Raw genomic sequence first — 25,375 nt, 5'->3', positions numbered from 1 at the left:
GATATCCATGCGCAAATAAGCAGGTATGCAGCAGACATCACATCTCTGGCTGGGGAGTTTCAACGGCGCTTTCAAGATTTTGCAGCTATTGAAAAGGAGATCAGCATTTTCTCCTCTCCATTCTCTGTTGACCCCGACAATGCTCCTGATCAGTTGCAGCTCGAGCTCATTGAGCTACATTGTGACAGCGAGTTACGCAGTCGTCATCAACAGCTCTCTCTTGTTAACTTTTACCGCCAACTGGATAAGAGCCGGTTTCAAGAGATTCGAACATTGGCTAAGAAAACCCTGAGCTTGTTTGGCTCAACATATTTGTGTGAGAAGACATTCTCTGTTATGAACTTTAACAAGAACCGCGTGAGGACAAGACTAAGTGACTCTCACCTGCGTGACATTTTGCGCATCAAAACCACGGCCATTGAACCAGACCTAGTCTATGTGCTGCAGTCCAGATCCCAGTTTCACCCTTCACATTAGTGCAGGCTAGTTTCTTTTTTTTAATTGAGATTAATATGTTGTAAAATCTCAATTAATGTCAGTTGGATAGACAGTTATATATTTGAACACATGTATACTTGCTGTTATGTTCCTGTTCACATTTTTTGAACTTATAAGTTGACAGACAACCTTACATTACTTTGTGTAATGTACTTTAAAATGTTCCTGAGATATCTCAGTTTCCTGTTTTTATTATATTAAAGGGGTTGTCCAAGTTCAGAACCCAGACATACCCCCTTTTTCACCCAGGCAGCCCCCCTGCCATGGGCATCAAAGCATCTCATGCTCCGATGTGCTCCCTTGCCCTGTGCTATTTACAATGACACACTGCCGGTAGGAGGCTTCACCGGCTCTAATGTGCAGGCTTTAGCGCTGCTCTAGCTGGTTTACTGGTGATAAAGCCCACCCATCAGTGCCGGTGACGTCACTGGGCTTTCTGCCAGCCCCGTGGAGAGCCGGGTATGTCACTAGAACTCCAGAAAATGCCTTTCCTCTGCGCAATTTAGTGCAGGGCAAAAGTAGGACATTGGAGCATAAACTGCTTCGATGCTCAAGTCGGGGAGGGGCTTCCTGGGTGAGAATGGGGGTATGTCTGGGTTAACCCCTTTAAGGCAGATTGATTAAACACCTGTTTAGATTTGTCATCCAAGTCACAAAATAAAAAGTATGCCGTTTTCAATAAACTTTGCAAAAAAAGTTTATTTGCATTCATTTTAATGGTCCAAAGAATGTCAAGCAAAATGATCGGCCCTCGCACATGTTCACTTCATCAAATTTGGCACTCTTAGAAAAAAGTTTGGACACCCCTGGTCTAGAGCCTAAAAGTTGTGCAGAATATTTAGGAAGTCCTTGACTAAATCATTTTATTCAAAGTGTGAAGAAAAAGCTGTGGCTCATTGGGACTAGTATGAAACCTTCGTCAGAATCCTGCTCTTCATGTTCTGAATCAGGTGTATCTGCAAGTGTATCCAGAGATGAAAGGACTGGTATTCCTGGACCGTGAATCACAGGGCAAATCACTATGATTTCACTATGATTTCGCTACGAGTCAATGGGTGTGTGTGAAATATCGGACTGCACTCGGACTTAATCTGAGTGCAGTGTGATGTATGCGCACAGAGACAATGGAGAAGATTGAGAAATTAAGTTCTCCGTCTTCTCCACACCTGTGCTGAGATTCTCTCATGTGAGAGAATGGGATCACACTAACATGACACCCAGATCAAAATGACAGAGTGTGAGCCGAGTGTCCTTAGCATAATCAGCCCGATTCTCTCGCATGAGAGAACTTACAACAGTACAATAAACCTCATTTCAAGGCAGAAACATTACTGTGTCCAACAGTTATTACATATATCAAACTGAAATAGCTGTTGCAAAAACACCAATTTTTATAAAACATTAAGCTTAAGATTAATAGGGGTGCCCAAACTTTTTCATATAACTGTAAGAGGGATTTAGAGCCCCTTTAACTTAATGTGGGTCACTTTTGGAGAAAAACTCCATAAAATGTTTTTAAAAAAGTATGTTGCTGCATCTGTAATGACTTGATAGATAATAATGTCATTATTTATCCCACACAATGAAAACAACAAAAAAGACAGTGTAAATTGAGTGTCTCCGTAATCATATTGAACCAAAATAATAGCATGAACATTATACTGCATGGTGAACACAATAAACATTAAGAACAATTGCACATTTATTCTTTGTTTTGTTCATCCTTGCTAACAAAATTGATTAAAAATGAGAAAATACCCCAAAATACTAGTAAAAAATACATACAGCACACTGGCTCGGTGTTTAGTACTGCAGCCTTGCAGCGCTGGGGTCCTGGGTTCAGATCCCACCAAGGAGTTTGTATGTTCTCCCCGTGTTTGCGTGGGTTTCCTCCGGGTTCTCCAGTTTCCTCCTATGCTCTAAAGACATACTGATAGGGAATGTAGATTGTGAACCCTGATGGTCACAGCGATGATAATGTATGTAAAACACTGTGGAATATGTTAGCGCTATATAAAAATAAAGATTATTATTATCCTATTCGGCAAATACACTGTGTTCCAAATTATTGTGCAAATAATATTTTCTCAGATTTTCCCAAATTACCTATATGAATTGCAGTCATTGTAATTTTCCAGTCAAATAACTATTAGGGTATGTGCACACGATGCAGAAATGCTCAGGATTTTTTCCTGAGCGTTTCTGCATCTCTCTGGCAGGAAAAAACGCATGCGGATTGTACATGCGGTTTCCTGCCAGGGACATGCGGAAATGAAGCGTTCTTCACATGCATTTCCGCATGCGGGTTGACAAGCGCTTCCCAAGAGATTTTAGCATCACTTGGAAAGTGCTTGTCAACTTCACACTATATAAATCCATGCAACCGGCATGGATTTATATAGTGTGTGAATGTCAAAAAATAAAAAATAAATCTATACTTTACCCTCTGATGGCCCCCGGTGTCCTGCTTCATCGGTCCCGGCTGCCGGCAGTGAAGACTTTAGGACCTTCCGACGTCAGCGTCACGTGAACCGTCACATGACTCTGACGTCAGCGAAGGTCCTTCATTCAACCGCGAAGTGCCCGGGAAGCCAGCAGGACGCAGCGCGGGCCGTCAGAAGGTGAGAATATATATATTTTTTATTTTATTCTTTTTTTTTTAATGGTACCTGGGTCTGGATGAGAGTCCTCTCATCCACACCCGGGTACCATCCGCACATTAGACCGCATGAAAAGCGCATCAACATATACAGTGATGCGGATTCCATGCGGTCTAATGCAAGTCAATGGCGGCAAAAGAGCAGCGTTTCCGCAAAATTAATTGACATGCTGCGGATTTTTGACCGCAGCGTTTACGCTGCGGAAAAATCCGCATCATGGGCACAGCACATGCGGATTTCCATTGGGGAACATTGCTGCCCTTCTACCATGCGTTTTTCATGCGTTTCCGCGGCATTTACGCAACTGCAAAAACGCAGCGGAAACGCATGAAAAATGCATCGTGTGAACTCAGCCTTAGAGTACAATTGAAAGGTTTTTGTACAAACTGCCTATGATAGCAGTATAGTTTTAAAAAATAAAAAACTCAACTGCACTCAAAATGCATGTTCCAAATTATTATGCACAGCAGAGTTTTCAAACTTTTCATTTTAATAAAGAACAAAAAAATGGTCATTTTTGAAATTATAAGCATTAGCAGGTTATTACAAACTGAAATAAAACAGTTTTCAACTCAAAACTTTATTCTAGGTGATGTTACATTTGCTCATAGGACCCCTTGTTCGCAAGGAGCTTCTGAACTCTCTCGTCCATTGAATTTGTCAGGTTTTGGATGGTTTCTGCTTCCAATTGTTTTGCATGAGGACAGAATACCCTCCCAGAGCTGTTACTTAGATGTGAACTGCCTCCCGCCATCATAGACACTCCTTTTGATGATGCTCCAGAGGTTCTCAATGGGGTTGAGGTCTGGGGAGCATGGGTGCCACACCATAAGTTTGTCCCCTTTTATGCCCATAGCAGCCAGAGATGCAGATGTGTTATGTGCAGCATGAGACGGGGCATTATCATGCATGAAAATGATGTTCCTGCGGAATGCACGGTTCTTCTTCTTGAACCATGGAAGGAAGTGCTGTTTGAGAAACTCAACATACATTATGGAGTTTATCTTTACCCCTTCAGGGATCCTAAAAGGGGCCGACAATCTCTCTCCCCATGATTCCAGCCCAAAACATTACTCCACCTCCTCCTTGTTAGCGCCGTAGCCGTGTTTGCATGGGGTGTCCATCAACCAGCCATCCTCCACTCCATCCATCTGGACCATCGAGATCATTCAATGCATGATAATGCCCCGTCTCATGCTGCACATAACACATCTGCATCTCTGGCTGCTATAAGCTTTGAGTGCAGTTTGAGTTTTTTATTTTTTTAAAACTATACTGTTATCATAGGCAGTTTGTACAAAAACCTTTCAATTGTACTCTAATAGTTATTTGACTGGAAAATTACAATGACTGCAATTCATATAGGTAATTTGGGAAAATCTGAGAAAATATTATTTGCATAATAATTTGGAACACAGTGTATTAAGCCGGTGACCAAATAAAGATAATAAAAAAATGACATTGTCCAGCAGAATAGATATAACATGTCTGCTATACGGAACAATACACAATGGTGTCAATTAAATCTACAGTTCATTATGCTAAAAAATCCCTTAGGCTATGTTCACGCATTTTTGCAGCGTTTTTTATGCTTTTTTTAGTGCAAATTTTCAGCTTTTTTTTTTACAGTACCAGCAAAGTCTATGAGATTTCAGAAATCCCATGCACACACCTTGTTTTTTTTCCTGACTGTTTTGTCAAAGAAATGCGTTTTTGCAAAATGTAGCATGTCACTTCTTTCAGCGTTTTTGCCGCGTTTTTTACTTAGTTGAAAGAAATGGGTAGAGCAAAAAACGCAAGTATCAGGTTTTGCTTCGTTTTTTGGTGCCAAAACCTCATGACTTTGAGTCAATTATTTTTTTATGCACTAAACTTTATCAGCATGCAGAAGAAACAAATGTACACTGACAAAAACGCCACAGAAAATGCTGTCAAAAACTCAGCAAAACCTGCTTTTTTTTACTTGCTTCTTTACTGCCAATAGAGCAGGTTTTTCCTGCAGAAAGAAACACATCAAAACGCATCTAGTGAACATAGCCTTGCACAGCTCTGTAGACTAAAATATATATAAGATATGACTCTCAGAATATGAAGGCACAGAAAATATTTTTTTTATCTAATTGTATGTTTCTCTATGTTAGCATTGGGGACACAGGATCATGATTGTACCTCCTTCCACTAGGAGGCTTGACCACAGGTGAAAAAATTAAGTGCGATATCTGCCTGGTGGCGTATACCCTATCTTAGGCATCATTCCCACGTTGGTATCTCCAGTACGTGTGGTGCCAGTTTTCACACGTACTGGAGGTACTTACACATCTAGAACCATTCAAATGAATGGGTCTTTGCACATGTCAGTGTGTTTTCACGGACCATGTGTCCGTGGGCAAAACACACTGACATGTCCGTTTTTTACATGCAGCACGGGCCGCAAAATGTCCCACACCTGTGCACATTGATGACACACTGATGGCATCCTTGTGTCATCAGTGTGACACTTACCCGCGCCTAGGAATCAGTGGTACAGTTCCCGCTGTTCCCAAGCGCTGGGTGTTGAAGGCACGTCTCATCATAGTCCCCTGGTTGGGGAGCGATCAGCGCTAGCAACAGACAATGTTGAGAGTAATATTCTGCTCCCGCTGACTCCAAGTGTAAAAATAAGAATAAAATAAAAAAATCCTTATACTCACCTGTCTGAAGATTAAATAAGTGTGCCACCCTGTAATCCATCTGACTGACATTTCTTCATCAGTGTGATCGGCGCCGTGAGGCGGCCGCACACGCTGAGGAGCTGAGTAGAATGATTCGCTACAGCGAGCGGGCCCCTGAACTGCGCTGAGCTCACTGAGCTGTGTCCTGTCACTCAATGATCTGCATGTATAGCTTCATGTGTAATTGTGAGCAGCGACTGTTTAAGTAGGCACAGAAGCGGGATTGTTGCACTGACTATGGTGTCATCGCTGCTCACCATCTTTGTGGAGTCCTCAAAGTCTTGGAGAACTGCACATCTGTCAGACATCCATGCCTACTCTTCAGTTATTATGTGTGGAGGCTAACCAGAATAACGATGGGAGTGTTGGAGCTGGTACTCAACCACTAGTCTCTGCTGCTCACAAAGCCTTGCCAGCAAGTGCAGTACGGAGTTCCAGCAAGTGGGCACATTGCAAACCAGTCAATGAGCTGGCACTTCCATGCACTGCTGCAGAACTGCCAGAGAGGTGGCAGCTATATATGACTTGCATAAACGGGCGCTGACGCGGTTTACCTTGACCAGAAGCTCTGGCAAATCTGAGTATGTTTTCAGAAACCGCTGAACTACCACGTTGAGCATGTGTGCCAAGCATGGTACATGTGTGAGCTTGCCAAGCTTCACACCTGCCACCAAGTTGTGCACATTATCACATACGACCGTGCCTGTTTGACGGTTCAGCTTCAAAAACCACAGATCTGTCTGGTCTGTTATTCCTTTAAGTAACTCTGCCGCAGTGTGCGGTTTGTTTCCTAGACAAACTAGCTTCAGCAGAGGCTGTTGCTGCTTTGCAGAGGCAGTGCTACAGAGCTTCCTGCTGATATGTGGATGATGTGCTCTGAGATAGCACATCAGAGGTGGAGGATGAGAAGGAGTAGGAGGGGATGCAGGAACTGGTGTAGAAGGTGGAGGAAACCCTGAGAGAAGTAGGGCCAGCAATCCTCGGGATTGGGAGCACATGCGCCGTGCCAAGGTGTGACTTGGCCCCAGCCTTCACAATGTTCACCCAGTAGGCTGTTACGAAAATATAGCATCCCTGGCCACAAGCGCATGTCCACATGTCGGTCATTAAGTGGACAATGTTAGTAAGTACGTTGGTAAGGGCGCAGTTGATGTTCCTGTACACATGCTGATGCAAGGCGGGGACGCCAAATTGAAAGAAAAATTGGCGGCTGGGAACCAAGGAACGACCACCGCCATAAATTGGCGTAAATCCTCCGTGTCTGCCAGCCGAAATGGCAACACTAGAAACTTTCATTTTCGTTCCAAGCACTGAGGTAGGGACAGCTAAACGCTAGGCTGGGAGAAAGATTTGGAAGTGCCTGTTTATTATAAGTCACAAAGTGCAAAGATAGGTCAGTGTTTTGGACAGGGGATTGGGAATCGCCTAGCATAAGGGAAGAGGCAGAGGTGTCACCCAGGTGTCGGCCCACCGAGTCAGGTGCTTAGATGACATGTGCCTGATCATGCTGGTGGTGGTTACATTTTTAGTGGTTAGGCCCCTGCTGATCTTTGCATGTCATAGGTTGCAAATGGCCATTTTGTTTGTCTTAGAACTCTTTAAAAAGAGTCCCAGACTGGGGAACACCTAAGTCTTTGACGGAGAAATTCAGAAGTGTCGGTGTTCTGCGGAACAGTTGCCCGCCTTCTCCCTCTGGTCACCCCACTGCCTCTTCCTGTCTGTTTCAATGTTGCCAATCTCTCTCCCTCAGCGTTGCTGGCCTCGCTGTGCATGCCAGCTTCCTAGGTAAGGATGATGACTTTGTCATCCACCACCTCGACTTCCAGCATTGCACCTTGGTTCTCTTAATATCGTGACTTAACAACAAGACTTAACAGCTACTGTGTCTCATCATCATCTTCCTACTTATCCCAAATCCAGGGTCATTTTTTGTGGCCATGACTGCTGTAAGGTAAGTGCATCACTAAACAGCATGTCCCTCTTGGAACATGCAGGTTGAGAGGCCACAATCAAGAAATCATGTTGTAAAGAGCTTCTCAGTGTGTCTGTGCAATGGTGTCAGTGTGCTGGGCACCGCCTGTCCTTTTATAATGCCTAATGGTGTTAGATGGCTAGCCAATCACAGTAATGCCACAACCAAGATCGCTACAGCATTACAGTGACTCACAGGCAATCCCCGCATGCTTATTGGCTGTGCAACAGGCGGAGGTAACGGTCCTGCTGCTGGGTTGTTGCCCTCCTATGGCTCCCTCCACATCTCCTGGTATCTGCTCCATGCTCTGGACACTGTGCTGACACACACAGCTACCCTTCTTGCCACAGCTCACACTGATGTGCCATCCTGGATGAACTTCACTACCTGAGCAACTTCTGTGGGTTGTACTGTAGACACCACCTAATGCTACTGTACATCTAGGGGTGAGAAAAATGAAAAAAGTGACCAAAACAACAGCCAAAAAGGATGAGAACAGAGAAATGGTCTGTGGTCACCACCTGCAGAACCACTCCTTTATAGGGGGTATCTTGCTAATTGCTTATCATTTCCACCAGTTGTCTGCTCCATTTGCACAACAGCAGGAAAAATTGATTCACAATCGGTGTGGCTTCATAACTGGACAGGTAGATTTCACAGAAGTGTTATTGACTTGGAGTTACATTGTGTTGTTTAAGTGTTCCCTTTATTTTTTTGAGCAGTGTATATAGGAGGCTATGTGGGGGCTCATACTGTATATAGGAGGCTATGTGGGGGCTCATACTGTATATAGGAGGCTATGCAGGGCTCATGCTGTATATAGGGGACTATGTAGGGATCATACTAAATATAGAGGGTTGTGTGGGTGCTTATGTGGTATATAGAGGGGCTATGTAGATGCTTATACTTTATATAGTGGGGCTATGTGGGGGTTCATATTGTTTATGAGGCTGTGTGGGGCTCATACTGAATAAAGTGGGTTATGTTTGTGCTTGTACTGTATATAAAGGGGCTATGTGAGTGCTCATACTGTATACAGAGGGGCTATATGGGGGCTCATACTGTATTCAAGAGGCCGTGTGGAGGCTCATGTGGGATGTAGGGGGTTTTCCGCATACTTAATTCTGCTCAATATTAAGGGAGAATATTAATATAATTATAATTAATATGTTAATATTAATATTGAGCATAATTAATTCCAGCCTATTGGTTTGGCCATCAAGATCAGTCACAGTCTCTCATGTGGACCCTCAGGAAAATTAAATGCCCACCCCTGATATATGCCATCACATCTTATCCTGTATATGCCGTCTGATGTCGGTAGCCACAGTATATGATATACCAGTGACATATTGTTCCATATACTGGACGTGCACAGACATCCTGTTATATAGAGGATAAAATGTGGCTGGTGTAATATATGATGTCTGTAATCATAGGATAATATGTGACTATTGTATATTATACCGTGTGATGGCTGTAGCCACATTATGACATATACCAGTCACATATTATTCTCCTGTATGTAATATATTATGTGTAGCTAAATGGAGAATGAGCCTGCACCACCTTCTAAGCGCATAATGACCGCACCTGAATCTTAACGGCAAATTCACATCGCATAAACCTGCGGTGCCAGCTTTAAAATGCAGAAACAATAGTCCAATAGAGAGAAGATGATGAAAAGCTACACTCACCGTTTATGTAAAAATAAGAGTCCTTTATTTCATATTCAAATAAAATGAATGGAAAGCAGGGAGTGCGGGGAGGAGGTGGAGGACAGCTGTTTCACGCTCTGACTAGCGCTTCTGCGGGTCCATGTGACACAGCTGTCCTCCACCTCCTCCCCGCACTCCCTGCTTTCCATTCATTTTATTTGAATATGAAATAAAGGACTCTTATTTTTACATAAACGGCGAGTGCAGCTTTTCATCATCTTCTCTCTATTGGAATATATTATGTGTACTGACATCAGGTTGCATATACTAAATAAGATGTGGCTGGTATAATATCTGATGTTCTGTACTCTTAGTATAATATATACCATCAGATACTATACTCTATCACATCTGATATTTGTATATCATCATATTAGTACACCATCATATTATATCATATACCAGTCACATATTATCCTGTGCACTGTATGTGGTATATTGTGGCTGGTGCATGATATACGGACTACAGAGGTTATATTCAGGATAAAATGCAGCTGGTAGAATATCTCATATTCTATGCCTTTATATACAATCACATATTATCCTGTATGTGACATGGGGTGTCAGTATATCATACACCAGACACATATTCTCCTGTATACTGGATGAGCATCAGATGTTACATACAGCATAAGGGTTCATGCAGACGTCTGTGGATATCAGTCCGATCATGGACCACAATGCACGGACTGGCCACGGGTCTACCAACCAGAACAGAAATATATGAAGCTGGAACTTTGACCAGTCCGTGCATTGTGGTTCGTGATCCACATTTGTCTGCATGAGCCCTAATATGTGATATTTCACTCTATGACCATTTTTCATGTTCTAGAGTTCAGGCGTGCATTGATATCTTGTCCAAGTGAGTAAGTTTGAAAAAAACACAAAAAGCTATTCAGAGTTACCGCTTTGCAGAATCATGGATTACAATGGTCAGGTGTAACACTACTATACTTATGACCACCTTTAGGGCTCATGCACACAACTGTTTAAATGAAACGAGCGCTGTCTGTGGTTTTGAAGGCTAGCACTCATTCCCATGTTGGCAGCACGCATGATTTGCCTCAGAAAATCGGATGGCGGTTGACCATTCTAGTCTATGCGTCTGTGAAAAAAATGGGACCGGACTCAGATTATCCAGACTAACATACTGGTGAAGGTGTAGAAACTTTAGTTTTCTCTCCACCTCTGAGAAAATCAGATCCCACTCTGATTAGCAAAATTGGAGCATTTTTCTCCCCAGCCTCACACTGAGTACATGCTGATGTTTAACAGCTAAGATAACTAGTTATATTGATCCTTTATCACTGACCTCTGTTCACCTACATGATTGCACTGGTACAGACAGCAACATTTATCTGTAATTGCATAGCTGAATCCCAATAACCTTGTTACCTCTAATTTATGAAGAAGTCATGTAAATATGATACCGATGGGCTGCGACTCATGGGCCACTGTTGTGTGCTGGTTGTGTTGTATGCTTTACATTGTGAAAATCGATAGCACAATTTTACCAGAGATGCCTACATATTTACATAGAACTGTAATTCAAGTGACACACAATAGAAGTTCAACCGAACAAAATGTGGGATGAAGTAGATGTCTATGATGTCTATAATACATGAGTAATATTATGTGGCATACAGTGTGCAAAGTACAAAGCTGTCTTACCTATAAGCAGGTTACATTGTCGGTGATGAACACACTACTCCATAGCTGAGCCGTGCAGACAGATACAGTGATAACCGAGGTACGGGAGTACCCCGGTATGGAGGAAGGACCTGCTGAAGAATATACTAAACAATCCTCTCACTGAGAAGAGACAAACATAAGTGACATGAGCACCAATGGGAAATCTGGGGTGTGCTTCACTTGTGGTACCTATAAGGCTATGTTCACACATGGCATTTTTTAAGAGTTTTTTTATGCTGTATTTTACAGTACCAGCAAAGTCTGTAAGATTCCAGAAATCTCGTGCACACACCTTGTTTTTTGTTTGATCAGTATATTGTGCTTTGCATGTTTTTTTTTTTGAGAACAGAGCATGTCACTACTTTCAGCGTTTTTTCAGCATTTTTCATCCATTGGAACTAATGGGTGCTGAAAAAACACCTAGTGTGAACATAGCTATCAGGTTTTTCTGCGTTTTTAGTGAAAAAAGCAAGTAGAGCAGTATGTGAAACTCATTTATTTTTGTGGTTTTACCATCTTGTCTTGGTCACCTGAGATGGCAGTTTGGATTGTACAGTTTAATTAAATTAGTGATGCGTAAACATTGGCTCAGCTAGGTGTAAGATTGAACTATTCCTGTGGCCCATGTAAATTTTCACAGTATACGTGTGAAATTGAATAATGCCTGAGCAATTCATTGACAGATCATAATGTGAAAATAAATAGTATCATACAAACTCAATGCACTGCCAGTGTTTTAGTTAAACTATTCTTAAACAATTCACCTCCCCCACTTTTACATTTGAAATTATGGTTAACCCCTTAAGGACCAAGCCACTTTGTAGGTTAATGACCAGGCCTTATTTTTTTAAATCTGACCACTGTCACTTTATGAGTTAATGACTCTAGAACTCTTCAACGGATCCCACTTATTCTGAGATTGTTTTTTCGTGACATATTGTACTTCATGATAGTTGTAAAATTTATTAGATATGACTTGCGTTCATTTGTGAAAAAATGGAAATTTTCAAATTTAGAATTGTTATACCGTTAAATCAGAGCGATATGTCACACAAAATAGTTAATAAATAACATTTCCCACATGTCTACTTTACATCAGCACAATTTTGGAACCAACATTTTTTTCGTTATAAAGTTATAAGGGTTAAAAGTTGACCAGCGATTTCTCATTTTTCCAACAAAATTTATAAAACCAATTTTTAGGGACCACATCACATTTGAAGTGACTTTGAGGGGCGTTTATGACAGAAAATACCCAAAAGTGACACCATTCTAAAAACTGCACCCCTCATGGAGCTCAAAACCACAATCAAGAAGTTTATTAACCCTTCAGGTGCTTCACAGGAACTAAAGCAATGAGGAAGAAAAAAATTAACACTTAACTTTTTCTCACAAAAAATTGAATTTAGACCCAATTTTTTTTATTTTCACAAGGGTAACAGATAAAAATGGACCCCAAAATGTATTGTGTCATTTCTCCTGAGCACACAGATACCCCATATGTGAGGGAAAACCTCTGTTTGGGCACACGGCAGGGCTTGGAGGGGACGAAGTGCCATTTGACTTTTTGAATTCAAAATTTGCTGGAATAATTAGTCGACACCATGTCGCATTTGGAGAGGTCCTGATGTGCCAAAACCGTGGAAAACCCCCACATGTGACCCCATTTTGGAAACTAGACCCCTCAATAAACTTATCTAGATGTGTGGTGAGCACTTTGAACTCCCAGGTGCTTCACAGAAGTTTGTAACGTAAAGCCGTGAAAATAAAAAATCTAATTTTTTCCATCAACAAAAATGTTTAGCCCCAAATTTTTTATTTTCACAAGGGTAACAGAAGAAAATGGACCTCTCATTTTGTTGTGCAATTTCTTCTGAGTTTGCCAATACCCTACATGTAATTAGGTCCAATATTTTTATTTTCACAAGCATACCAGGAGAAAATTGACTGAAAAAGTTGTGCAATTTCTCCCGAGTACGCTGATACCCCATATGTGGGGGAAAATCACTGTTTGGGCACACCACAAGGCTCGGAATGGAAGGAGCACCGTTTGACTTTTTGATCGCAAAATTGGCTGGAATTGAGAGCAGACCCCATGTCACATTTTGGAGAGCCCCTAATGCGCCTAAACAGTGGAAACCCCCCACAAGTGACCCCATTTTGGAGACTACACCGCTCAAGGAACTTATCTAAATGTGTGGTGAGCACTTTGAACCCCCAGGTGCTTCACAGAACTTTATGACATAGAGCCATGAAAATGAAAAGATCATTTTTTTTCCACCAACAAAAATGTTTAGCCCCAAATTTTTTATTTTCACAAGGGTAACAGAAGAAAATGGACCTCTCATTTTGTTGTGCAATTTCTTCTGAGTTTGCCAATACCCTACATGTAATTAGGAACTAATTTTGAGGCATAGTGCAAAGGTCAGAATGGAAGGAGCATTATATTGTAGTGCAGATTTTACTGTTATGGTTTGCAGGTGCCATCACCCACTGGGAGATTCCTTGAGGTGCCATAACAGCAGAATTACCCGTAAGTGACCCCATTTTACAAACTATGATCATATTGACACCACAGATGTCACAGAATTTTATACCATTGGGCAGTGATCAAAAAATAATTACATTTTTATCGCAAAAGTTTTGCTTTAGCCCCAGATTTTACATTTTAATGGATAAAACTGGCACCAAAGTGTGTACCACAATTTCTTCTGAACTTGGCAATACCCCCCCATATGTGGCTGTACAGTACTGCTTAGCCACACGGCGACACTCGGGAGGGACGGAACGCTATCTGCCTGCTGGAGTGTAGATTTTCCTAGAATAGTTTGCGGACTCAATATACAGAGCCCCTAAATGCTAGAAGAGCAGAATCCCCCCCTCAGGTGACCCTATTTTGGAAATTATACCCCTGCCAAACATGTGGATGCTAACTGTGGTTTAGGCACACACTGGAGCTCAGAAGTGGGGGGGGGATTAGAATTTCAGAGTGCAGAATTTGCTGAATTTCTTTTGGGGGCAATTTCACTTTTCCAGATCCTTTGTGCTACCAGTGACGTGGAAGCCCCCTGTGTTTCCATTTATAGATGGATTTTTTGTGGATTGAGTTGAAGCTTTTATTGGGAACATTTTACATAACATTTGGGATCACATTTATCCTGCGCTCTATGCTGGGCAATTGCTTTGGGGCTTCCATCCTAATCTCTGAGTGACGTGATTCAAATAACACCGCTGCAGGGATCCATTCACTCTAACGAGGTAGCAGAGTTACTCTGGACTCTGTCTGGCCTCTGTTCAGCGTTGTCCTTCTTTTCAGAGGTGCCCAAAACTGTGGCCGACCGCGTTTTCATGCACGCATAAAGACAGACGCCGCCGGATCACAGGTCAGACGGAGTACACAGTGCCTCCATCTGCCTCATTATAGGGAATCTTCCTTGGGGACAGTCGTGTGAAGGCTTGTTTTTTGCGGAATGAGTTGATGTTTTTATTTGTACCATTTTCGGGCACATGACATTTTTTGATCGCTTCCTATTCCAAATTTTAAGGAGGGAGAATGAACAAAAACCGGCAATTCAGGAATTGTTTTTTTTTTATGCTGTTCTGCGTGTGGTAAAATTGATCAGGCAGCTTCATTTTTCAGGTTGGTGCGATTACATGGGTACCACATTTATAGCTTTTTTTATGTTTTGGCGCTTTTACACAATAAAACCTTTTATAAAAAATTTTTTTTTTTTTGCATCGCTTTATTCTGAGAGCTATAACTTTTTCATTTTTCAGATGATGGAGCTGTATGGCAGCTTGTTATTTGCGGGACAAGATGACATTTTCACCAGTACCAACATTGTATTATATTCGTTTTTTTATCTCGTTTTATTCCACTTTTTTTCCAATGGTATGATGATAAAGCATTGTTTGCCTCTTTGTTTTTTTTTTTTTTTTTTTTTCGGCGTTCACTGAAGGGGTTAACTAGTGTGACACTTTTATAGGTTGGGTCGTTCTGGAAGTGGCGATACCAAATATTTGTATTTCATTTATTTATTTATTTTTTACTTAAAAATGTGTATTTATTAGTGTAATATTTTTATTATTATTATTTTGTAATATTTTTTTTACTTTTTTACTTTGTATCTTTATGGGACTTTCACTTTTTTTCCTTTGATCACAGGTACAATGTATTGCAGTGCACTAGATTGTAATGCATTATACCTATAGTGAAAGCTACTGAGACCATACTGTGGGCATGGTCTCAGCAGCTTTCTGTAGCAAAATCCTGAACAAACCTTCCTGACAAGAGATCAGGCTTTGCTGCAGAAAAAAAAACGCACTGTGTGAGCATAGCCTAATGTTGATGTCTTCTTATATGGTAGGAGGGCCTGACAGCAACTTCTAACTTTGCAAACCCCCCTCTCTCCCCCCAAAAGCTACACCAACTACGGGTTATCCCTCCAATAGCTATGAGGACCCTCATTGAATTCTAATCCAATCAGCCAAGCTAGAAACAGAGATTTCACTTTTTTTGGCCTTTTTTTAGTACAAAAATGTCAAAGTGTTATTGCTTAATAAACTAGATATATTGGGTCAGCCTTATATTGGGAACACAGGTATTCTTGTTGTACCATCAGCTGTAATATCTCCTTACAGAAAATGTAGTAACAGTTTTTGGCCTGAACCTCTATGTGTGGTGAAGGGATGTTACCCACTTGGGAGCGTCGAAGGCAAACAGGAAGCGTTTTCATTTAAATGTCCATAGCGGTTTATTTACTTCATAAACCGGTCAAAAGCAAAATGCAAACAAAAAGCCTTTAGTGTAGGCAAAAACAAAGAAAACAGTACTTTAAGAAAAGTCTCTAGTAAACCGGTCCTGTGGTCACACAGGCTGGATAGCATCCAGTACACAGCTCAGTCGGGAAACAACCACACACAGGAGGCCTTCTCCCTCCAGATACACAGACAATGTGCCAAACAACAGCCTCCATTATATAGGCTGTTGACCACACCTAGAGGTGAGGTATGTCGGTAGCTAGACCCGTCCAACTCTCATAGCTACCAATAACCCGGTCCCAGGTGCACCAAATAATCTTCTTAGTGCTTACGTGCACTAGAGAAACACTCCGGGCTGCATCACGTAGGGCAGCCATCTCTATGACACATACCTCCCATCGACTATGCGACCATTAGCCACCTTTCAGTGGATAGTAAATTTTGTCCAGTGTAACAACATCATGAAAAGTGACAAAATGTGCCATCCACACACACGGGAGGGCATCCCAATAAAAGAATGCTTCACATGTGAATCATCCTTTTTGTTATATGCCATAAAATATCTATGTGGACTGATTTATAAATGATAACAGATTTATTAAGTACCTAACACATAAGGGACTGCATATCCTGCAAAAGTTGCAAAAAAAAAGAATAGATGCAATTTTCATATAGTCCGTCGCCAGCACGTTTTCCCATACTGTGCTGCCTATAGACTCCCGGTAAAAAGGTCTTTCAGCTCTATGCCATTTCCATCAAGCTAATTACACCATTGCTCAATTTAGATTTCAGGTATTGGAACACATTCACAACACAACGCTTAGACGAGTTGGTAATTATCAACAGGATTTAAAGCGAAAGGAAGCATTATAGATCCATCGGTTACAAACTCTTCACCCTAAGGGTCTTATGGGGAGTATCACATTTCCAGTTTTATACACAAATTTTTTCCCATCGCTTATAAATTGATTACTATATGGGTTTACTCACATCCCTCTTTCTACAGAATGGCTAGGACACAGATCATCCATATTATTGGTATATTCCTTTCCTTATAACAGTTTCTATTCCTCATTATCTTTTTTCCTTATTTCCCCTTTCTTTACAATATGGGCCTTTTTATCTTTCAACTTATAATCTTTCTCCTCTATCCTCTCTTTTTTTATTTCTCTGTTTAATGCATCCATATATTCCTCTCCCTTCCTCTTCTACCTCTAAAAGTCATATTCTCGATACGAACACCACTTTCCAATCTGTGACATACTCCTTATGCATGCACCACCCAAATACTTGGCAGAGGAATACTATCTATATGTAAGACACCTTAGGACTCCCATACACCCTGTACCCATGTGTATTTTACAAATAATCTCAGTATACATAATGCACATGTGCAGTTACTACCTCTCGTCATCCAAAACACGTCCCTTTATATCCGCCCAATATCACACGCTGATGTTAATCACATCCTATACAGGTGTATACAAATAGACCACAGAGGACATAGTAGAACTCCATAAATAGTAACTATGGCCACCTTTATCCAGCATTAACTTCACAATTTCTTGCCTGTGTTCTACTGTAAAAAGAAAGCCATTTTTGAAAGCAAACCATAAGAAATCCCATTTACAGTTTGCAAAAAGTCATGTAGGTGCCACAGCTAGCATATGTAAGAAGGTGCTCTGGGCAGATGAGATCAAAGTAGAAAATGTTGGGCTAAATTCAAATCACTGCGAGGTGGAAAACTAACACTACACATCACCCTGTAAACACCATCCCCACTATCAAACATGATGGTGGCAGCATTATGATGTGGAGTGGAAAGAGGCTTTTTTTCAGCAGGGAGAGAAGATGGATGGAGTTAAATACAGAACAATCCTGGAGGAAAACCTGTTTCAAGGTGAAAAACACTTGATACTGAGGCGTAGGTTCACTTTCCAGCAGGACAACGATCCTAAACATACTGCCAGACTTACAATGGTATGGTTTAGATCTAAGCATATTCTTGTGTGTGAATGGCCCAGTCAAAGTCCAGACCTACATCCCATTGAGAATCTAAGGCAAGATGTGAAAATTTCTGTTCACAAACACTCTCCATCCAATCTCACTGAGCTAGAGCTAGTAAGGAAGGAAAGAGGGGGAAGAGCTCACCACTCTGTGTAGTCACTATATCCCGGTTGTAGACTGTGTGGAGGGTGCCTGATACTGCTAGTAGAGCACAGCCAATGGCAGGAGAATTGAAAGAGTGCGGCACTTCCAACTAACGATTTAGTAAAATGGAAATTTTATTGAAATAACATTAAAACTTTGGAATCCAAATCACATGTTAAATTCCTGATGCGTTTCCAGACTACGGCCACTGTGCACCAGAAACGCATCGGACTTTTAACATGTGATTTGGGTTGCAAAGTTTTTCAATAAAGTTCCCATTTTAGTAAATCGCTGGATGGAAGTGCCGCACTCCTTTTTGTTCTCCTTCCATGAGCTAGAGCTAGTTTGCAAAGAATGGGCAAACATAGTCTCTAAATGTTCAATGCTGGTAGAGAACTACCCCAAATGACTTGTAACAGTAATTGCATCCTACAAAGTATTGACTCAGGGGGGCTGAATACAAATGTCATTTCTGGGGCAGCTGCGAGCTGCTATTTTTAACCTAGGAAGGCAAACATGTTCAGCCACTATCCCCATGATTAGCAACCAGCAGCACTTTGGATGCAGCATATTTTTGCTGCATCCAAAAAGCTGTGTTATTATGCTGCATATTGTTTTGTCAATACATGCGGATCCACCGCATGTAATGACATTTCAATCAGTCATAATCTGCAGTGGAGAGTAACGTCTCCGCTACAGAAATTGATCTGCTGTGAGTGAGTTTGGGTATGTGCCCATGATCAGGAAATGCTGCAAGTTTGAAGATGCAGCATCAGTTCTGCAGCGGCCAGATGTTACAACATAGTGGATGGAATTTCTGTAAATTCCATGTCCACTATGCATGCATCTGAGGCTGCGGAGCACCCGTGGAAACTGACGTGCTCGTGTCTCTCAGGACCACAGCATGTAAAATTTACTTGCCGAGTCGCTAATCTCTGCAACAGAAATTTAGCAACTTTAATGTATTGAATGCTGTAAATCTGCATCCGTGAACACATGCAGATTTATCTGTGTTCTCTAGAACGCAGCATTTTGGACACAAAAAAATATGCTGCGTCCAAAGCGCTGCCATGTCTGGATCGTGGGCACATAGCCTAAAATTAAAAGAAATGACTTGTGCTCCCACATTTTCATAGCCAGTAGAGGGAAAGCCGACTGCTGGGAGCTGATATTAGTAGCCGGGAAAGGGGCCATTAGCCAAAAATGTTCCCTGGCTATTAATAACAGCCCACAGCTATTTGCTTAGCCTTTCAGCAGCAGAAGGGAAGAAAGGGAGACACAGATCCATTACTAGTGGGTAGGCGGAGCCCCACAGGATAGTTCCCCTCAGATTAGAAAAAGTGACGACCGGCCCCTCCAGCTTAGGCTCCTCCTACTCCCATGTTCTTCAGTCTAAAATTTGAGGTCGCAGAGGATAGTCGCTGCCTTTGCAGCTCCTCAGAAGAATTTTTTATTTTACTCCGGAGACCTGGACTCCCCGTGGTCTAGAGGTCTCAGGGGGTCTCGGTGCTGCTGGGACCCCTGACCCTCCCCTGGCAGATCTGTGTACCCCCTAAGGAGGTCCCCGCAGAAGCCTGCCGGCCCCGGGGGATACAGGGCGCTCCCTGGCGGAGACGCACACCGCTTCTGTGGGGTCCCTGCGCGCTCCGCCGTGGGGGGGAGCAAAGGGCCACGGATCCACACATCCCTGGGGGTCCCTGTGGCGCTCAGCTGGGTAAGTGCTCTCTGTGGTCTGAGGGCTTCAGCGGCTGCTGCGGCAGCCGCTGTTACTGTTTCATGTGGTGACTGCTTTTTTTGTCCCTGCAGGAGGATATCTCCGCTGCAGGCGTTTGTGTTATCGGCAGGGGAGCGGGGACAGAGGAGCGCGGGCTCCGTTAGTAGCGGCAGCAGGGGGCGTGGCTTCGCGCCTCTCTGCTGCCTGTCATCATAGCCTCAGACAGGAAGTGCCAGGAAAGCGCGCGCTGGAGCTGACCCAGCTGTGGTAGCAGAATCACACATCCTCGGTTCCTGTACCCATTGTAAGGGGTTATTACCGCCTTATCCGCGACGCTCGCAACTGTGTGGCGGCATGTCGGATCAGGGGGCGCGGACCTCTCTCCCGGCCCGCTTCAGGATCGGTCACGCGTAACTGATACGCCGGGGTCTTCGGCGTCAGGTTCGACACTGGTCGGGGGTCTCAGTGATGTTAAAGTGGAGGCGCTCACTCGCTCCATTGACAGTCTGACCTCCTGGGTCATTGGGTATCAGCTAAGTCCCAACCGACGTCACGAGGCAAGAAGCGCCACAGGCCTGTGGTGGCGCTGTCTCCTCCGCGCAGTGCGTCGGAGGCTACGGAATCACCGACAGACTTTGCTGGTGAGATCTCCGATTCTGATGAAGAGGATCGGCAGGGTCGCTCTGCTTCGCTTTCGGGCCGCGTGGACGCCTTTATTGGAGCTATGCGGGAAGCGTTACAGCTGTCTGAAGAGGCGCCCTGGCAAGTTGGCCCGGCTGTATCAGGAGTCGTGTCGGGCTCGCTCGATGCTGCCAGCGCACGACGAACTTAACGAGGTGGTGGAGAAGGAACGCCTGTGTCCGGATAAACGCTTCCAGGGGATGCGGTGTTTTGATGCCGTGTATCCCTGCTCCACGGAGACGATCGCTAATTGGGTCCCCTCTCCGGAAGTGGACGTGCCATTGTCTCAGCTGAGCAAATCCTCTTTGCTTCCTGTTAAAGGGAAGGCGAGTCTACAGGAACCGCTGGACAGAAGGACGGAGTTAGCGGCGAAGTCCATCTACGAGGCCGCGGGTCATGGATTTCGAGCGGCCTTGGGGGCCATGTGGGCTAGTGAGGCTTCTCTGCGGTGGTTGGCTCAGCTGCGGACGGCGTGGCAAGATGGGACTCCGCTGTCTGAGGTGGAAAGGCTTTTCCAGCTGTTGGAAGAGGCGGCCTGATATGGCAGGGACGCAGTGCTGGATACTACTTCGGTTCTGTCCAGGACTCAATCCTCGGCCGTCACAGTCAGGAGAGCACTGTGGCTTAAACAGTGGACTGGAGATGCAGTATCCAAACAAGGTCTGCTGAGTCTGGCGTACAAGGGCGGTCAGCTTTTTGGTTCGGACCTCATGGAGCTGATTGCTAAGGCCAAGGCCAAGGATTCGGCTTTGCCGCAGCGGAAAGCAGCGGTTTCTACGTCTGGCAAGTCAAGTTCCGGTAGTGGTCATTGGTCCTTTCGGCCCAGGGGACGGTTCGGTCAGCCCTCTTGGAGATCGGGTCGTCCCTCGTCTTCCGGGAAAAAGACCACCCAGAAATCCCGTACTCCCTGGAAACAACATTTCCGTCAGGACAAACGGGAGGTTGACAAAAAGCCCGCTAAGGCGGACTGACGCCAGGAACCCTCTCGAAGGCTCTCGGGTGGGAGGTCATCTGCTACAATTCGGGTCGATTTGGGCGTCCCACGTATCGGACGCCTGGGTGACGCGGGTTATGTTGGCAGGCTATTTCATAGAGTTTCATTCTCGACCCCCGGACAGGTTTCGTCAGTCATGTATCCCGTCCGAGCCCAAGCTAGCTGCCGCACTGCTGCGGGAGGTCGACTCTCTTCTGCAGCAGGGTGTGGTGGTTCCGGTTCCACCGGAGGACCAGGGAAGGGGGTTTTACTCCAACCTTTTTGTGGTTCCCAAAAAGGAGTACAAGTTTCGCCCCATTCTGGACCTAAAAGAATTGAATGTTCATGTATGGACCCGGAAATTCCGTATGGAGTCTCTTCGCTCTGTTCATGGCGGCCCTGTCACAGTACGATTTCTTGGTGTCGATCGACATCCTCGACGCCTATTTGCATGTCCCTATCGGCAGGGCTCACCAGCGCTTCCTACGTTTCGCCATAGTTCAGGCCCATTACCAATTTGTGGCCCTACCATTCGGGTTGGCCTCGGTTCCCAGGGTTTTTACAAAGATTCTGGCGCCGCTCATGGCGCTCCTTCGAAGGCAAGGAGTTACGATTCTCCCCTACCTGGACGACCTGTTAATTGTGTCGCCCACAGCGGAGGAGGCGGTGACAGCTCGCGATCTCTCCCTTCAGCACCTGGAGGACTTCGGGTGGCTGGTCAATTGGAAGAAGTCGTCATTGGAGCCGTCGCAGTCAATCCTGTTCTTGGGGATGCATTTCGACACTTTAGGGGCAGTGGTGTCCCTGCCTCCGGACAAACAAGCGAACCTGCGTCACCATGTCCAGGCTATGAGGTCGGCGATGGCGATGTCCCTTCGGAAGTGTATGCGCCTTCTGGGTCTGATGGTGGCGGCAATGAAAGCGGTACCGTTTGCACAATTTCATTCCCGGGGTCTCCAAGATCTTATTCTGACCCGTTGGGATTGATCGCTGGATCGCTGTATCGGTATCTCCCGCAGGGTGCGAGAATCTCTTGGATGGTGTTTACGTCCGGAGGCTTTATCCCTGGGGAAATCCTTCCTCCTCCCACGGATGTCGGTCATTACCACCGATGCCAGCCTGACTGGCTGGGGGGGGGTTTGGAACGATCTCTGGGTTCAGGGGGTCTGGTCGTCAGAGGAGTCTTCTCTGCCGATCAACATCCTGGAGTTGAAAGCGATATTTCTCTGCCTCCGACATTGGACGGTCCCTTTGAGCGGTCTGCCGGTCCGGATTCAGACAGACAATGCGACAGCTGTCGCGTATATCAACCATCAGGGCGGGACGAGGAGTTCCAGACTCATGATGGAGGTCTCTCGGATCCTGGTTTGGGCTGAGTCCAGGGTTCCAGCCATTTCCGCGATTCAAATCCCAGGAGTGCTGAATACCATGACGGACTTCCTCAGTCGCGAGCAGGTGGATCCCGGAAAATGGAGTCTTCATCCGGATGTTTTTGCACTGCTGTGCTCCCGTTGGGGGACTTGATGGCATCCAGGCTGAACGCCAGGATTCCGACGTTCATGTCCAGGTACAGGGACCCGGAGGCTGTGGCGGTAGATGCTCTAGTGGCCCCGTGGGACCAGTTCGAACTGATTCCGCCGGTATCCTTACTTCCTCTGGTCATCCGGCGGATCAAACTCGAACGAATTCCGTCAATTTTGGTGGCGCCGGATTGTCCACGGAGGGCGTGGTATTCAACGCTGGTGTCTCTCCTGGCGGCGCCTCTGTTTCCACTGCCTCTTCGCCCGGACCTGTTAACCCAAGGGCCCATTTGTCATCCGGACCTGAAGTCGCTTTGTTTGACGGCGTGGCACTTGAGACCGAGATCTTGACCCGTCGTGGGTTTTTGGCCGAGGTCATTGCCACCTTGCGGGCAGCCAGAGGTCCAGCTACGACTAGGATTTATCACAGAACTTGGGAGGCCTTCTATTCATGGTGTTCTGGATTGTCAAGGAACCCGAGGGTTTTTTCCATTCCCAACTTCTTGGCTTTTCTGCAATGCGGTTTGGCCAAGGGTCTGGCGGTTGGTACCTTGCGGGGTCAGGTATCTTGCTTTTTCGGAAGGCGATTGCCTCGCGCAGGGATGTGCGCTCTTTTTTTCGTGGGGTAGCACGTCAGTTTCCGCCTCGGAGGGCGTTTGTGGCTCCTTGGCAGCTCAATCTAGTCTTGGAGGCTCTTCAGCATGGGCTGTTTGAGCCTATGGATTCAACTACGCTTTACTTGCTTTCTTGGAAGGTGGCCTTCCTGATGGCGGTCACCTCTTTTCAGAAGGGTTTCTGAGTTGGCGGCACTGTCTTGCTCGCCCCCTTTTCTCGAGTTCCACTCGGATTGCGTGGTGCTTCGTACCCGTGGCGATTTTCTGCCTAAAGTGGTGTCGCGTTTCCACGTCAATCAGGACATCGTGTTGCCCTCCCTCTGTCCGAATCCGAAAAGTCCAAAGGAGCGAGCCTTGCACTCGTTGGATTTGGTGCGGGCTTTGAAGTTCTATCTTTCAATCACACAACGGTTTCGGAAGTCGGACTCTCTTTTTGTGATTTCTGCTGGTCGTCGGCGTGGTCAGCGGGCCTCCAAGGACACTATAGCTTAGTGGATACATTCGGCTATCCTGGAACCGTACCGGCTCAAGGGCAAGCCTTGTCCGGTTAAGGTTCGAGCTCATTCCACGAGAGCTGTTGGTTCGTCGTGGGCTTTTCATCAGGGGGCCTCGGCAGCGCAGCTCTGCCGGGCGGCTACCTGGCGCTCCATTCACACCTTTACTAAATTTTATAAAGTGGACGTGAGTGCTTCCGCCGATGCGGCCTTGGGACGCAGGGTCCTGCAGGCGGCGGTGGTTTAGGTTATCTCTTTATCTAGTTTTGGCGCTTGTTGCTCGCTTTACTAAGTTGTTGGGGTGTTGGCGATTCTGCCACTGTTTCCCACCCTTGAGTTCTGGACTGCTTTGGGACGTCCCACTAGTAATGAATCTGTGTCTCCCTTCCTTCCCTTCTGCTGCTGAAAGACGGATTTTGGTAAGACCTTACCTGTAAAATCCTTTTCAGCGAAGGAAGGAAGGGAGACACAGCACCCTCCCATGGCAGAAGTGCATTATTGTTTTCCAGATGCGGCGCGACTCCTCTCTGATGGCGGTCATCTGGGCTGGGGTCGGCGCGCTAGGGCTCTGTTCCAGTATTGCCAGCTCATCGCAGTTGTCAGGTCCAGTGAGTAGTGCCTGGGACTGTGTGTTTTTTTTCTGTTATATGCATAACCTGTTCTCTTGCATTTCTGAATTTTCGGAAGGGGTTGTGTTGTTCCGCTGGTGTTGTCTGCTCTTCCTTAGCTTGTGTACGGACTGAAGAACATGGGAGTAGGAGGAGCCTAAGCTGGAGGGGCCGGTCGTCACTTTTTATAAATCTGAGGTGAACTATCCTGTGGGGCTCCGCCTATCCACTAGTAATGGATCTGTGTCTCCCTTCCTTCCTTCGCTGAAAAGGATTTTACAGGTAAGGTCTTACCAAAATCCGTCTTTACTGGCTAGATTACAGAGGACCCCAGAATAAAATTGACATAGGGTACCCCTATAGAATCTAACCAGCAGACAGCTGTGAGCTGATTTTAATAGCGAGAGAAGGGGCCATGTATACTAGTCCCCGCTGAGGCTAATAATATCAGCTCTCAGCAGCCCCACTACTGACACGTCCATGAGATGCACCAAATCTGGCGCTTAGTCTATGCTCGCCAACTTGCCCTGGTGCGGTGGCAAGTGTAGTAATATGGTTGAGGTTCATGTAGGCCGTGTATTGGCAGCTGACATGAAGCCCAGGTTAAT

The sequence above is a fragment of the Phyllobates terribilis genome, unplaced genomic scaffold, assembly GCF_046119375.1.
Source record: "Phyllobates terribilis strain yellow unplaced genomic scaffold, ASM4611937v1 Scaffold_1__5_contigs__length_1240528914, whole genome shotgun sequence".
NCBI classification, from domain to species: Eukaryota; Metazoa; Chordata; class Amphibia; order Anura; family Dendrobatidae; genus Phyllobates; species Phyllobates terribilis.
Note: the sequence above shows the minus strand (reverse complement) of the source record.